The sequence below is a fragment of the Moschus berezovskii genome, chromosome 7 (genome assembly GCF_049115385.1).
Source record: "Moschus berezovskii isolate FMDL1 chromosome 7, NW_MosBer_1.0, whole genome shotgun sequence".
Lineage (NCBI taxonomy): Eukaryota > Metazoa > Chordata > Mammalia > Artiodactyla > Moschidae > Moschus > Moschus berezovskii.
The window spans coordinates 3,164,732-3,180,913 of record NC_142466.1 but is presented as its reverse complement, the minus strand read 5'-3'; the positions used below and the strand labels follow the sequence as shown (position 1 = coordinate 3,180,913).

Below are 16,182 nucleotides of genomic sequence, written 5' to 3'. Positions count from 1 at the left end.
AGTCCCAGGACTCAGTAGCAGTCAGCCCGTTTTACAGATGAGCAGACCGTCTAACAAGATCACGGCAGTTTCTTGAACTTTCACAGCTTCGTCAGCAGAAGCTGGAATTGGAAACTAAGCTTGTGCAACTGCAAAGCCGGTGCAGTTTCCACTACACAACACCCTCTATCAGAGGAGATAGTAATCCATCCCTCCTTTCCCAGGGTTCAGACATCATTCTTCTTCTAGGGGAAGGCACAGAAGGCTGTGTTTTGGGGCCAAAGCACGATTCCAAAAGCCAATGCAGCTGGTGGGACGAGGGATTGGGTGAAAGACTGCAGCAAGGATGAGCCTCTGGGTGAGTTGTCCCACCCCCGTGAGACCTGGGTCCCTCACTGGACTTAGAGATCAAAGAGACTCTAAGACCGAGCCTGAAATGCCAAGGGACTCCTGGGCACTTCCTGCCAGATGACTGTTTATAAACTGACAGAAAATCCACATGATACTAAATTCTGAAGATACAGAAATAGCATCCCTCTGGTGGGGAGGAATAAGTTGGGAGTTCAGGATTGACATACACACACTATTACGTTTAAAATAGATAATCAACAAGGACAGGGAACTCTGCTCTATATTCTGTAATAACCTAAATGGGAAAAGATTTTGAAAAAGAACAGATACATGTATATAATTAACTGAATCACTTTCTTGAACACATGAAACACAACATCGTTAATCAACTGTTGTTCAGTCGCTAAGTCATGTCCTTCTCTTTGCGACTGCAGCACAGTAGGCTTCCCTGTCCTTCACTCTCTCCTGGAGCTTGCTCAAACTCATGTCCATTGATGCCATCCAACCATCTCATCCTCTGTCGTCCCCTTCTCCTCCTGCCTTCAATCTTTCCCAGCATCAGGGTCTTTTCCAATGAGTCAGTTCTTCGCATCAGGTGGCCAAAGTATTGGAGCTTCAGCTTCAGCGTCATTCCTTCCAGTGAATATTCAGGGCTGCTTTTCGTTAGGATTGACTAGTTTGATTTCCTTGCAATGCAAGGGACTCTCAAGAGTCTTCTCCAACACCACAGTTCAAAAGCATCAATTCTTAGACATTCAGCCTTCTTTATGGTACAACTCTCAAATCCATAAATAACTACTGGAGAAACCATCGCTTTGACTATACAGACGTTTGTCAGCAAAATGGTACCCCAATATAAAATTAAAATTTTAGAAAAAAAATCAAGCAAGTTTGGTGAAGGAGTCATGTAAAAAAGGTAATTTTTTTTTTTTTACCAGAAACTGAAAATAAATACTATAATAATTTTGAATGGTTATACTGTTTAAAATGATACATGCTGGGGCTTCCCTGGTGCTCCAGTGGTTAATACTCCGTGTTTCCAATGCCAGGAGCCTGGGTTCAACCCCTGGTCAGGGAGTTAAGAGCCCACATGCTGTGCAGTGTGGCCAAAAAGTAAAACAGTAATAATAATAATAACAAATTAAAAAAGAAGGACTCATGTCAATGTTTCAAAGTATACTTTTGTCCTAAATAAACTCACCTTTTTCTTTTGGGCTCTGCCATGCAGTATGTAGGGTCTTAGTTCCCCTACCATGGATTGAACCCGGTACCCCTTGCATTAAGAGCTTGGAGTCTTTACCACTGGACTGCCAGGGAAGTCCCTAAACTCATGTTTTAAGTGTCTGAAAGCTTAAAAGAAAAAAAGCACTGCCCCTCTTACCCATGCCCCCAGGCCTCCTTTGCATTGCCCTTTCTGATAGGAAGGGAAGGTAATTATTACTAGTTTCCCACGAGCCTCCAGAAGAGAATCTGTACATATACAAGCATGGATGAGTTTTCTTTTGTCACACACATGAAGCACACTTCAAAAGCTACTCTGTTTCTTGCCTCTTGTATCTTGGAGATCATTTCATAACTGCACATAAAGAACTACATCATTCTTTTTAGTAGCGGCCTAAAATTCCATTATATGGAAGCACCAGATTAATCAGCCCCTTGCATGCTCAGGCCCTTCAGTTGTTTTCAACTCTTTGCAAACCTATGGACTGTAGCCCACCAGGCTCTTCTGTCCATGGAATTCTCCAGGCAAGAATACCGGAGTGGATTGCCATGCCCTCTTCCAGGGGTTCTTGTTGACCCAGGAATCGAACAAACATCGCCTGCAGCTCCTGCATGTCAATAGGCAGATTCTTTACCACTGAGTCATTGGGGAAGCCCCAGTCAGCCCCTTCCTGATGGACAATGAGGCTGGCTGCAGCGTTCATTGTTACAGACCATGACTATTTTGTAAATATTAGTTTGTGCACGTGTGCATATGAATGTAAGATCAATTCCTAGAAGTAGAATTGCTAGTGCTTATTAAATACAGTATGCGCTTTGAAAATTTGAATGAATTTTGCCAAGCAACCCTCCAGAGAGGTGGCAGTGTGTGTAGACCACCAGCAATGAAAGGCAGCGCAGAGAGTGCTTTCCATATGAGGAATGACCGTTAGCTGCAAGAGATGAGCTGGGGGCCTGTGCCTGGACAGACATTCATCCTAGGACAAGTGACAAAGATTAAGCAACACCACCAACAGGCAAGCCACCCATTTTACAGATGACAAAACAGGCACTGGGAATTGACAAGCTTCACCCAGGGTCATGGCCTGGGTCCTGTAAGCATGGGGCAATTTCCAGACAATATCTGTTTCACCCTCTGATCTCAGCTCTGATCTCTTGTGCTGACTTAGCAAAAGCTTGGAGAACCAGCTCCTTTCTACTGTGAACTGAAAGCTGAGCCACCCACGTATTTCAGGGCTTTCTGAGTCACTGTATTCACTTCTACAAGAAACCGGGATCTGTTCACACACACACAGACACTCACCCAGGGACTGTTTCCAACCAGCATGGGGCCCACAGAGCCCTGACTATTCACAGATCCAAGGTGAGTAGCAGTGATTATCCTGGACATTCATCCACCAGCCTAAAGAACCAAAAATCTCACCAGACTCTCTCCGTGGTGACCGCTAGGTGGAGGGCAGTGAGGACTGGAAAGAAGTGAGAGGGACACGTGAGCCAGGAGTGTTCTCATTAGCCATTCTGGAGACAGAAATAAACACGGCAAAAATAGTTCTCTGTCTTTGTACTTGGAAAGTACCTCACACCCACTAACTCACCCCACTTCACAGAACTTCTCTGAGTTATACCGGGCAGGGATTCTTATATTCACAGTCCCCGTTTGAGAGCTGTTAAAAAGGAACTATGACTTCCTTACTGCTAGAGAGGTAAAGAGACTAGAGGCAGAGCCTAGGATTCAGAGGTTAAATCCTGGCCACATCCTGTTGTGCACTTGTGGTGAGCAATCTCCTGCAATACACGTCCACAAATCCATCCCTTGTCTGCCCGCATGCAAAGCGAGTCACTCTGTCCCTAGATATGTTGTTAGAGGCCCTCCAGTGCGTGGCTAGACATGAATTCCTTTCTCTGGGTCCTCATCTTTGTTTCAGCTCCATTAATACATCCTTTGTATGTAAATCCAAGAAGATTCCTGTGATATTTCTGAGGGATACGTTTGCAGTCTATCAAGTGCCTGGTATGGCCTCTGGAACACGAAAGTGAAAGTGAAGTCTCTCAGTCGTGTCTTACTCTTTGCGACCCCATGGACTGTAGCCTACCAGGCTCCTCAGTCCGTGGAATTTTCCAGGCAAGAGTACTGGAGCGGGTTGCCATTTCCTTTTCCAGGGGATCTTCCCAACCCAGGGATCGAACCTGGGTCTCCCGCATTGCAGGCAGACGCTTTACCATCTGAGCCAGCGGTGCTGAATAAAAATGTGTTTCTTCAGGGACTTCCCTGGTGATCCGGTGTTTAAGACTCCACTCTTCCAATGAAGAGGGCACAGGTTCCATCCCTGGTCGGGGAACTAGGATCCTACATGCCACACAGACCAAAAAAAAAAAAAAAAAAGGCTTTTTTAGTGTGTTTCTTCTGCTATATTTAAAATAGATAACCAACAAGGACCTACTGCTCTAGCACAGGGAACTCTGCTCACTGTTTTGCAGCAGCCTGGATGGGAGGGGAGTTTGAGGAAGAAGGGATACATGTATATGTATGCCTAGTCCCTTCACCGTTCACCAGAAACTGTTACAACATTGTTAATCAGCTATCAGTTCAGTTCAGTTCAGTTCAGTCGCTCAGTCGTGTCCGACTCTTTGCGACCCCATGAATCACAGCATGCCAGGCCTCCCTGTCCACCAACTCCCAGAGTTCACTCAAACTCATGTCCATCGAGTGGGTGATGCCATCCAGCCATCTCACTCTCTGTCGTCCCCGTCTCCTCCTGCCCCCAATCACTCCCCGCATCAGAGTCTTTTCCAGTGAGTCAACCCGTCGCAAGAGGTGGCCAAAGTATTGGAGTTTCAGCTTTAGCATCAGTGCTTCCAATGAACACCCAGAACTGATCTCCTTTCAGATGGAATAGTTGGATCTCCTTGCAGTCCAAGGGACTCTCAAGAGTCTTCTCCAGCACCATACCCCAATACAAAATAAAAGGTTTTGGCTTTTTTTTTGTTTAAGCGTGTTTCTGGGTTGGCCGAAAGTATAGCTAGATAAACGGACAGATGGAGAGATTAATGGGTGGATGGTTGGGCGGAGTATTGGTTTAATATGTTTCTGTGTTTGTTTTTTAACTTCCTTACACAGTATCCATTCTCCCTTCCAAATATCATCTTGATATCCTTTTGTGGACTTATTTCTCCTCCAGGCTCTACAGTCTCAGTGGTACTGTAAATCGCAGAGTTCTATCCTCTCCCAGAGAAGAAGCAAGAAAATGACACCAGCTTGGCTGTTTACCCTCCCTCCCCTAGGACTATGAATCTTTAATAGATTGAGACGTGGATAGGAAACATGGTTGGGGTATATTTGTTTCAACAGTGGTACCCTGATGAGACTGTCCAGTAGCACTGCCGCCCAGATGCCCTGGTTTCTCACTTGCCCTTTTTCCAAGTCAGGTTCTCCAATGCTCTGTCCACTCTGTGAACTACTCAGCATCGCCCCCAGTACAATACCCTCCTGCTTAAGTTGTTTTCTACATTAATAAACAAAGAATTCTATTTTTTATTATTTTATTTCTATTTGGCTGTGCTGGATTTTCATTGCCGTGAGGGCTTTTTTTCTCTAGTTGCACAGGCGGGAGCTGCCCTCAAGGTGCAGTGCACAGGCTTCTCATTGCGGTGGCTTCCCTTGTTGTGGAGCACACGCCCTAGGGCGTGCGGGCTTCAATAGTTGTGGCACATGGGCTCAGTAGTTGTGGCTTCTGGGCTGTAGGGCACAGGCTCAGTAGTTGTGGCGCAAAGGCTTAGTAGTCACACAGAATGTGGGATCTTCCTGAACCAGGGATTGAACCCGTGTTTCCTGCATTGGCAGGTGGATTCTTAACTACTGAGCCACCAGGGAAGCCCCGAAGAATTTTACATGTCACAGACGTAGAAATGAATGGAAAGGTGGCGGGGAGGGGGGGGCGGCAGCGGGTGGAGAAAGGGAAGGAGTGACGGAGGGAGTGAGGTGAAAGGACCGACCAGTACTGCCCACACAAGGACTTCATGAGCTAGGGAGTAAGGTGAGTCCCGGGCCTTGGTGAGTCCCTTCCCTTGGACGGGAAGGAAGGAGAGATGATAAGATAACCCCTCAGCCTTAGCTGCAGGAGAAGTGATGTGAATCGATTTTAGGGGCAATAGCACACGTACCCCCAACTCTCCTCCGGAATACCACAAATCCTCTAGTTTTGTATCTTTCAACCGAGAACAGCCTCAGGAACAATACTGTCAAACCTCCACTTCCTAGATGAGGAAATGGAGGGCCTCAAAGGGCAGAGGTCTGCCACCATCTCACAAAGAGGACTGGAGCTGAACTGGGGCCAGAGCCCAGATCTAAATCCCTGTCCCCCCTCTCTTGTCACTGCCCAGAGCTGCCTCTGTCCAGAGTGACTAAGGTGCAGAATTTCCAAATCCCATTTTGAGAAAATTCCCCAAGGGGATTTCCTCACAAATGCCTCAGGAGGTCCTAAGGTCCCTCTCTCTGTGGTCTGAACACTCTGCGGCCAGGGGTGAGTTGGGGGCAGGTTGGAAAAGAAACAGGAGACTGCAGACCCCCAGCCCCAGGCATGGCTGCAACAGGCAAGAGGTCAAGGGGTGTCTCAGAACCAGCTCTTAAAAGGGGGCAGAATCCAGACTGCAGTCACAGAGCCCTGTGAGATTCTGAAACTTGTGTTACTTCCTTTGTCAGTCTGTCTGTGACACTTTGAAAAGGGGTCTGTGTGCTGGCCTGCAGGGCCAGCCAGCAAAGGGAAAGTGGGGACCAGGTCTCACCCAGTGGCCAGGCTCAGAGGACGAGAAATCCAGGGCCTGAGTCTCTGAAATCTGCCACACAGAAGGCAGGAAAGTTCAAGGCAGGCCTGAGTCATTACCGATTTTTGTGTGCTTTCTGCCTAATAACGAAATAATGCCTGAAAGATCTAGCAATGCCTAAAATATCCAGCACAGTGCTGAACAGCTAGTGGAAAATCACCGTCAATTTCCCTCACCTGCCCCCATGTCTCCTGACACTGAGTTGAGCTGAATACCTCTCCTGGGCGGGGGTAGGGTGGGGGGCCGGGTATCATAAGGGAGGAAACTCTGGGGCCTGACATTTGGGAGGACAGAGAGAAGGCATTGCTTTCTTTGTGTGCTGGTGCCAGGACTGGGGATGGGCGGTCAACTGGTCACCTTCTTTCATCCTCTGGGGTGTCCCAGGAGCTAGGAGTTTCTGGCCTGTTCCTGGAAAGGAAACCGAAGTGTGGACGAGTTAATAATTCGACCAAAGATATACAGAGAGTAAATGATCTGTTTGATTTCAGCCCCAAGTTTGTCCCCGCCTTCGCCAGGCTTTCTCCTAGGGTCTAGGGACAGCGGAAGGGGGCTCAGAAAGTGCTCACAGAAAAAGGGGAAGCCTCTGACAAACACGCAAAGTAAAACAAAGAACAGACTCCCAAGTGTCAGGAGGAGGAGGCCCTGAAATTGCCCCATCCCCCATCCCCAGCAATTTTGGAAGAACCGATCCTTCTGTCCGGGCCTTGATGCCCCACCTCCAGGGCGCCTTGTGGTGGGCTCCTCCAGTACCCCCCAAACCTGGCCCGAAGCGAAAGGGGTGAGCACATGAGCAAACACACCGCCTGTGGTCTCCAGCTGCAGTAAACAAGCAGGGTGCACACAGACCCTGTCCTGTGTGGTGAAGGTGCCAGCAGAGGGGAAGCTGAAAGGCTGCAGCCCTTCGACCCTGCTGTGGTTGAACCCGGAGAAAGGGTGTCATGGTCGGTGCCCTGACAGTGAAATGTAGCAGGGGATGGAAAAGGGAAGGGTGGCCCAGAATAGGAAGACAGGATGAGCAAACTGCAGCTGGGCCAACAGGCGATACCATGCAGGGCCCCCTGGGGCTCCTGAGCACAAGGCATTCTGTGTCCCCCGTTTCTTTGATTAACGGCCTTCATTCAGCCTCCATGACCTTCCCTGAGTTCCACTGGGCAGATTCAGGCAGTTGTTAATTAAGGAAAGGAGGGGATGAGAGACCAGGGAGAAACAGTGGCAGCTGCTCACGTGGAGTAGCTGTCCCCATGTCGGTGTTTTTGTCATCGACTGTGCCGTTCCTGCTCTAGTGTGACTGCCCGCCCCCCCGGTGGGTAGGATTCACAGATGGCAGCCGCCAGGCTCGCTCTCCCCGGCTCATCCTCCCTCTAGGAGGTTCCCCAGACCCTCAGTAGGAGTGGGCTCTGCTGCGGGTGTGAGTGTGTGTGTGTCCTCGTGCCTCGTGTGACATTGCACGGTTAGCCGCACTGTGTTTGCACGCTTCCTCCCGCGCTCGTGGGATCAGGCAGCGTGGCAGGAATGCAGAGGCTGGATTCCGCTGCAGTCAGGACTTGCTCCTGCTGAGCTTCGGGGTGAGTACTGGCAAGCCTGGTCCCGCGGGGGCATGGAGGCCACACCCTGGGAGTGGAGGGTCAGCGGGTCTCTGGAAGTCGGCCTGGGAGAGCCCTCAGCAGCAGAGAATGTGACCTTGGCGCCCGGTTGGCGCTGGACTGGTCAGAGCACGGCCCAAGGCTCCCATGCGTCCGTGTGCACGGGTGTCCCTCCCACAGAGGCAGTGCTGCCGGCCATGCCCTGCGTGCACAGTCTTGGAGGGAGCAGGGCCCAGGGCGTCAGGGTTCTCGAGGCTGCCCTGCCCTGGGCCTCTCTGTGCGGAGGCCAGCATTTCTCACGGAGGTGCACCAGCATCTGGGGCTCGGCCGCCGCTGAGGGGCCACCCTCCCTTGCAGGTGCTGCTCTGGGCAGTCCTCTGGTGTGTCCGGCCTGGGGGCCCAGCCCTGCTCCAGCCGCTCTGAGGGCAGGAGGCTGTCTGCTCTGTCCTGTTCCCCTCTCAGCTAGAAAGCTGGATTGGGTTTTGGGGATTGTTACCAGCAGCTTTTAGCTATATGTCAGAATAAAGTCCGCCACAGAGTTCTCTCCTTCATCTGCTTGGTCCTCCGTGTTTCTCTGAATTCTCAAAGCCCCTGAAGCCCAGAATGGGGTGTGGGGGGGTGTCTGGAGGGGCAGGGGCTCGGGCACCAGCCGCCGTCCCAGGACTGACTCGTCTGTGTGTTTCCAGTTTACCCACACTACTTCTACAGGTGATTAGACAGCGTCCAGGATACGACAGAGACTACATTTTCAACTCGATGCAATCTTTAATCTGTTGATACTTGTTATATGGACCCGAAGATATTTTATGACAGGGTTTTTAATTAGTGAAAAGCTCATGGATACCATAGAGAAAATATTTTAGAATTTCATGTTTCTTATGTTTATGTAAACTTATGACTTCATTTATATAATTACTTACTTTTTATTGTATATTCAGGCTATAAATATCCTTTCAGAGCAATTCGTGTTCTGATACCTGATTTTAGTCTTTCAAATGAATGTACTGCAGTGCTTGTCTGTGTCAATCCTATGAACAAATATATGGCTTTTGTAAATGATGCATTTATTGTAATTATTCTTGTTTAACTTTTACATCTTAAACCATGAGAGAAGGGCTTTTCCTGCGATTGTAAAATCACGACACAGTGTGCATTACCCTTCCAGACTGTAACCGAGCTCTTGAACAATCACTCTGAAATCAGCAAACTTAATTCCAACCAATGGTTGTTGGATTTTAACGACTGACCTAAACCGTACTTTTTCTGGCAAGAAATGCTTTTTGTCTGCAGCGTGAAGCGATTTAAAAGTACTGGGTGTTAAATGTGAGCTTCTGATGAAATTTGGGCTGAAAGGATGACTAGAAGACGGCTATGAAAATCTCTCCGGTAACCTAGTCTCTGGACTCGGATCCCTCCTCTCCGGTGAGACTCATCGGGGACCAATTGCGATGCCCTGTGCCCGCTGCGGAGCCATCCAGCTGGACAGCGAAGGTGCCACTTCCCAGACAGACAGCGTAGTGCAGCTCTGACAAAGGCCTTATTTGTATGTAAATCACCTTTTTACATCTGTTTCTAAACATGTTTAAAGAATGGACCTAGGTGTACATTTTTAGATTGCAATGACATAGCCATTCTGGATTGTATAAGTACAAATGTAACTTTTACTTTTTCAGTGGCACATTAAAAAAGCCAGCAAGAGATGCGTTCAGATCATGGTGCGATATTTATTATGCAGCTGGATCTCGGTAGACAGAGACAACATGTCTCTTTACATGTAGGTTCCGCCTTTAATTTACTTGTACAATTCATTCTTACCGTTGTTTTCCTATTACTCTTTTGTGAACTTCCTGAATATGTGACAAAGTACGCACAGTCTACTTCTGAACTTTTTTTATTGCAGTATTATTTATTGTTTTCTTTCAATAAAGTATTGAAGCAAAATTTCCCACTGCCAATCAAGAGTGCTGAGGGTAAGCTGTCCTCTCCCTGAGAACAGACCAGAGCTGGTAATGGGAGCCCGTGTCATCACACGGACATTCTGTTAGGAGAAGCCGATGGATACAGTGGAAAGGCCAGAAGGCGAAGACATAGGTGTCCGCAAAGGACGACCGACGGGGTGTTCGTGCCCTTGGCTCCGGAGCCAAGGGGTTCCATCACTTCAGCATCTGCGGGGACAGGGCCCCGCTGCTGCTGAGGCGTGGGCAGCGGGCCAAGGGTGGGAACAAAGTGCAGGTGTCAAGGCGCACTGTGGGTCCCAGGGGGTTGGCCGAGGGCAACCCTGACGCGGACCCGAATGATGCACTAGGGAGTGTGCCTGTGCACGCTTGTGTGTGGGAGCTTTTTATGTTATCTTAGTCAACAGTCTTTACTATTCATGTATCCATAGAAACAAGAATGCAGCAAGGGGAGGTGGGGGGTGATTCAAGAGGGAGGGGACACACGTACACCTATGGCTAACTCATGCTGATGTACGGCAGAAATTAAACCGATAGTGCACAGCAACTATGCTTCGGAAAAAGAGAACATAGAAGGGCGGCTAGGAATGTATGAGAAAAAGATTTCTCACAGAGGTTTATACTCAACTCTGTGAACATCTGGGAGCAGGCTGCACCCCATCATCAGACCTGCCCCCTAGCATCAGGCCCACCCCCAGTGTCAGGCCCTAGTCCAGCATCAGATCTTCCCCCAGCATCAGGCCCTAGTCCAGCATCAGGCCTTCCCCCAGCATCAGGCCCTCCCCACGCATCAGACCCTAATCCAGCATCAGAGGGTCCCCCCAGCATCAGACGTTTGCCCCTAGCATCAGGCCCACTCCAGCATCAGACCCTCTCTCAACATCAGGGCCTAGTCCCGCTTCAGACACGACCCAGCATCAGACCCTCCCCCAGCATCAGGCCCTACTTCAGCATCAGACCCTAGGCCAGCATCAGAGGTTCCCCCCGCATCAGGCCCTTGTCCACTATCAGGCTCTCCCCCCCACCATTAAGCCCTCCCCCGGGATCAGACCTTTCCCAAGCATCAGACCCTCCCCCAGGGTCAGACCCTAATCCAGTATCAGGTCCTCTCCCAGCATCAGACCCTAGTCCAGCATCAGGCCGTTCCCCAGCATCAGGCCCTAGTCCAGCATCATGCCCTCCCCCAGCATGAGACCCTAGTCCAGCATCTGGCCCCCCTCACCCTCAGACCCTCCCCAGGCATTAGACCCTTCCCAGTATCAGGCCCTCCACCTCCAGTATGAGGTGTGGCATCCCCAGTTTTCTGACACTCCTTAGCACACTCAGGCAGCCCCAGTGCAGCAGGACAACAGCTCTTGCAGGAGGTGCATTTTTAGGAATCACCTGCGGAGCAGCAGCAGCTGGGGTTCCTTTCAGGTCAAGGAGAGGCAAAGAAGAGGCACTTGCGCAGAAGGCAGTGGTGGCTGAGGGCACGTTCCCCAGCTCTGCTTCCTCCCCGTGGGGGCTTTGCTTTCCTGCTCTCTCACAGGCCCCAGGGCGGGGTCCGTCCAGATTCACGGTCTCCTTGATGTCTCAAGCCCAAGTCCTGAGTTGCGTCCCAGTCCTGCGTGGCAGAGGGCTGGGAACACCCAAGATCAAGGGCTGAAAAGATCCCAGGGGACAGCCGGGCCCCAGAGGGTGGCAGGGCAGGGGATTAGCGTGGCCGCCCACAGAGGGCCCCGCAGCAGCACTGGAAGGAGAGCAGTGATGTCTTAGCTCACTCGGGGACGCTGCCCAGTCTAGCACTCAGAGATGTTACCGCCAGCAGCTCTGGAGACGCAGGAAGCCCGGTGAGTGACACTACTCCACTCGGGCCCTGTGGGTGGGCACTGCTGACCATGGCCTCGGTTTCCGTTCCGGTTCTACTGTCCCTCGAGGGCTGACGGGCTCCTCTTCCGAATGGCATGGGTATTTTCTTTATGTGGGTGAGCGCATCCTAGCTTGTTTCCATCAGCACTGCTGTCGCTCATCCTGCGTTTCCCACTTTACAACCTGTGCTTGCTGCTCTTTTGGTTTAACTTAGGAGCAGCCCTTATTTTCTGCATTTCCTAGTTGTCAGCATTCACTGGGGCTTTCCAGGTGGCGCTCGTGGTAAAGATCCTGCCTGCCAATGCAAGAGATAACGAGAGACGTGGGTTCGATCCCTGGGTCAAGAAGATGCCCTGGAAGAGGGCATGACAACCCACTCCAGTATTCTTGCCTGGAGAATCCCCTGGACAGAGGAGCTACTGGGCTACAGTTCCTGGGCTTGCAGAGTGTCGGACACGACTGAAGCAGTTCAGCACACACTCAGGTTTCAGTTCAGTCGCTCAGTTGTGCCCGACTCTTTGCCGCTCCATGGACGGCAGCACTCCAGGCTTTCCTGTCCTTTTCACTATTTCCTGGAGTTTGCTAAAACTCTCGTCCATTGAATCAGTGATGCCATAGAACCATCTCATTTCTGTTGCATCCACCGGAGAGGTGGCTGGGGTTCGGCAAAGTGCCCGGTCCCACTGCGTGGGTGTGAACCTGCCTCACCACTCCCTAACCGCGGGGCCATGTCTCCTCTGTAAATCGGGAGGTGGCAGCCCCTGCTTGGTGAGGGGCACGTGCAGCATTTGGTACACAGTCAATGCAGCATCCCTCGCAGTGCTGTATTTCTGAATAACAGGGAGAGATGTAATAACCTGCTCCTTTTCCCCTCTTGTCCCTAAACTGTGCTCCAGACCACATCTGCGTTACTTACCCCTGTACATCCCACACCCAGCACAAACAAGACACTCAGCAAATATCTGGCTGGAGAGGCAGGAACACACCCTGTCCTCCAGGAGATGGCGCCGAGTGAGGTGGGGGCCTGGTGATGACACTGTGTGCTGAGGAGCCCCCAGGAGGACCTGCGCGGCTGTGGGGTGGGGCGGGGGCCGTGGGCAGAGCCCCTGACGGGCTCCTGGGGGTGGGGACGGTGGCAGGAAGGAGGGGGCTGTTCCTTGTGGGCTGTCCACAGATTGTACCTCACCCCTCACTGATGAGCACTTAGCCGTTTCCAAACACCTGTCACTGTTCTGGAGGAAACAACCATTGCCCAGCTCCTACTCAAGCAATTTGGGAGAATATGTTTCTAGCATTGGAGTATAAACATCTGCTTTATTCATTCCATGCTCCCTTCATCCACCCATCCAGCCAGCCATCTGTTCATCCACTCATTAATCCATCCACCCATCCACTGACGAATTCATCCATCCATCCACCCAACCACTCATTAACTCATCAGATCATCTCAGACCCACCGAGAAGACAGACGCCTCCTCCGCTCCTGCTCCCAGGAGGACCCCCAGCGTGAGTGACAGGTGCCTCGTGGGGATGACGGGGGAGACGCAGAAGGGACATGCCTGCAGGCCCCCTAACTCCGAACGGTGAAGCACCCACCTGGTCCGAATGCCTCCTTGCCGGGGTGTCCAGGCCGGCCCTTTTACTTCTTTTGAAATATGCGGCTGATGGAGTACCTGATGCTTTTGTTTTTTGCTGCTTTGTGCGGCGAGTCCTGGCTGCTGCTGCTGGGGTTGCTCCCGGGGCTGTCCTGGGAGCCTGTCGAGCTTCGGGGAGAGAAAACGACCGTTATCTGGCACCCTTGTGCAAACACACACCCGTCCACAGGACCTACTGATAGAACCGGGCACCCAGCAACACCCGTGCCTCAACCTCGCAGCAGACCGTGGAGTCTCCTTCACCAAGCACACTCCACACGAGCAAAGCAGGCTCCTGGCCACAGACAACCACCCCGGGAAGCTGCGATTCCCTGCCTCTAGCTCTCCCCCAAGGAGGACTTGACTCCAGGCCAGCTGGTGCTGAGGGCGCTCCAACCTTCCCTCAGGGTCGCTGCTCGGCAGGTGACGACACTCCCAGAGAAGGCGAGCTCCCCGGCTCTGGGCAGTAGCCCTGCCTCCCGCACGGTGACTGCCCCTGGCAGTGGCAGGAGAGCGACGGTCACCGTGCAGGGCTGCTGGTCAGGTGACCACACGTGCCCTCCATCGAGTGCTGCCTGGCTCAGGACAGGAGATCAGCAGGTGGTGGTCTGAATGAGGACAGTGTCAGTCACGGGAGTGGACAGAGTCTCCTGAGAGGAGACGCTTGAGGAAAAGGGAGGGACCCTCAAGAGTGAACCCGAGAGGCAAGGGGCCGCCACCAGCAGGAACGCACACCGGGCCGGGCAGACCTCTAGCAAGAGCAGGAGGAAAGCTCCCACAGGAGTCAATCCATCGAGACGGACGTTTCCTAAAATCACTGAGGTCACTGAGCTCTCCTCCCCCAGCACCTGAAGTCCACCACTAAACCCAGGCACCGAACCCAGTGGGATTCATGTAAAATCATCCTTGCAACTCTTTCAAGACAAGAGGCGCAGGGCTCCTGAAACTGATGCCGAGGCGCACAAGCCCCTTACTTGCAGGCGTCCCTGATGGCCTCGTGGCTGGCTGTGCGCAGCGACCCCGTGTGCAGCCGGTCCAGCCGAAGGGACCGCGGCGAGGCAGGGGTCGAGGTTTTGCCTTCGATGCCTCCTACCTCTTCCCGGATAGCTGGCGGCTGAGGGAATGAGGTAAGTGTAAAATTGGGTAACAAAAGACTGTCGTAAAAGGCAATCTCACAGGCTTTACATTATAACCAGAAACTTATTTGAAAATCTATTAGCTATGCTTTCCCCCAAGTACAAAATAAACCCTTGTTATAGCTTAATGCCATCTTAAAGGACTGTCTTGTTCAAGAGAGGCAGGGCTGTGGGGCAGCGAGAGCACCCGACTGAGTGCAGAGACCCCGGACCAGAGCCTCCTTGCAGCCGGGCTCTGCCCTCCCTGGAACCCAACAACCAGATGGCCCTGCCGGGCAGGAGGGCAGAGCAATGCCAGCACCGTGAACCCTGCATGGCATGAACTGCCCTGATGAAAGGACTGTGCTCATCGCCAGACGCTGCTCAGAAGCACCAGTTTCAAGAGTAAGAAACCTCTCAGCAAAGCCGTCCAGACCTTTCTGTTTGAAGGAGGAAAGCACACCGCTTGTGCCACCACCCAAGAGCATTTGTAGTGATGATGCAGGTTACTGGAACCCATCACGACCAGAGAAACACAGAAAAGGTACCTAACCCCTCCATGTGAACACCACGGGTCTGCCTTGGATTTCTAGGGAACACACAGACTGGGGGCTACACCCTGAAGTGCTTACACACAGTTCGAGTGTAATTCGCTCACTGTGGTTGCCATAAAGCACCCCTAGGTCTCACTAACAGATGATCTTGTATCAACCTAGAACAGTGGAATAGGGAGGGAGATTTGAGTTAGGTTCAAAAGGGAGGGGACATATGGGTGCCTACGGCTGATCCATGTTGAGGTTTGACAGAGCGGCACACCCCGGCCACCAATCCCAGGGTGACGGCGCTGCCCTGCTGTGCCCAACAGGAGGGCTCCCGGGCACTGAGCTGCCTGAACCAGAGTGCGGCTGCCCGAGTCCTGCGGGAAGGCCCCAGGAGTCCTCGGTCAGCGGGCTGGGAGCGGGAGAGGGACAAGGAAGGCCAACCCTCGGGGCACTGGATCCCAACAACAGGGGCTCATCCAAGTGACCCGAGGGGAGCGGCACCGAGCTCCCTCCTGATGCTCCCTCCATCAGGGATGCCGTGATGGACACGAGAGCCTCAGGAGGAAAGAGAGCTGGACGGCACCACGGGTACACGTCCAGGCTCTGATCAGACCAGTCCGCACCGCTCTGCTGTGTGTGAGCCTGGGCTCTCTCAGTCTCAGTGTCCATGTCTGCTGAATGGGGATAACAGCAGCCTAGACCTCACCTGGGTGTCTGTGGGATGAGATGACAGACTTGGAAAGCACTTGACACGGTGCCCGGTGCACAGAGTCTCCTGCACACTGCTACCCACCGTCAGTAAATTGGCTTCCCGCAAATCTAACATCTATGTCTTTTAAGAAAATCTAACAGTCGTGACTTTTAAGAAAACACCGAATGTAAATTCCATGGTGGTCAGAGGTTAGGACTTGGCACTTTCACTGCCGGGACACTGGTCTGATCCCTGGTTGCGGAAGTAAGATCCCATAAGCTCTGCAGCATGGCAAAAAAATAAGTAAAGAAAAATTTAAAAATAACCAATGATACTATGTCTATTATAAATAAGCATGAGATGATTAGAAGGCAAACAAGTGGGAGAAAGCAAACTGTTACAATTGTCCCAACAAATGACCTATTTCCAACAGAACCATCAG

At 51.6% G+C, this 16,182-nt stretch overlaps 1 long non-coding RNA gene across 1 annotated transcript; it reads right to left on the bottom strand.

Moving 5' to 3' along the window:
- Positions 1 to 9,083: 9,083 nt before the first annotated feature.
- Positions 9,084 to 14,739, bottom strand: LOC148777217 (uncharacterized). The gene is made up of 3 exons (XR_016037782.1): positions 14,367 to 14,739; positions 13,355 to 13,521; positions 9,084 to 12,053 (listed from the first exon to the last, which is right to left on the bottom strand). It is a non-coding gene; the product is annotated as an uncharacterized LOC148777217 (long non-coding RNA).
- Positions 14,740 to 16,182: the final 1,443 nt, after the last annotated feature.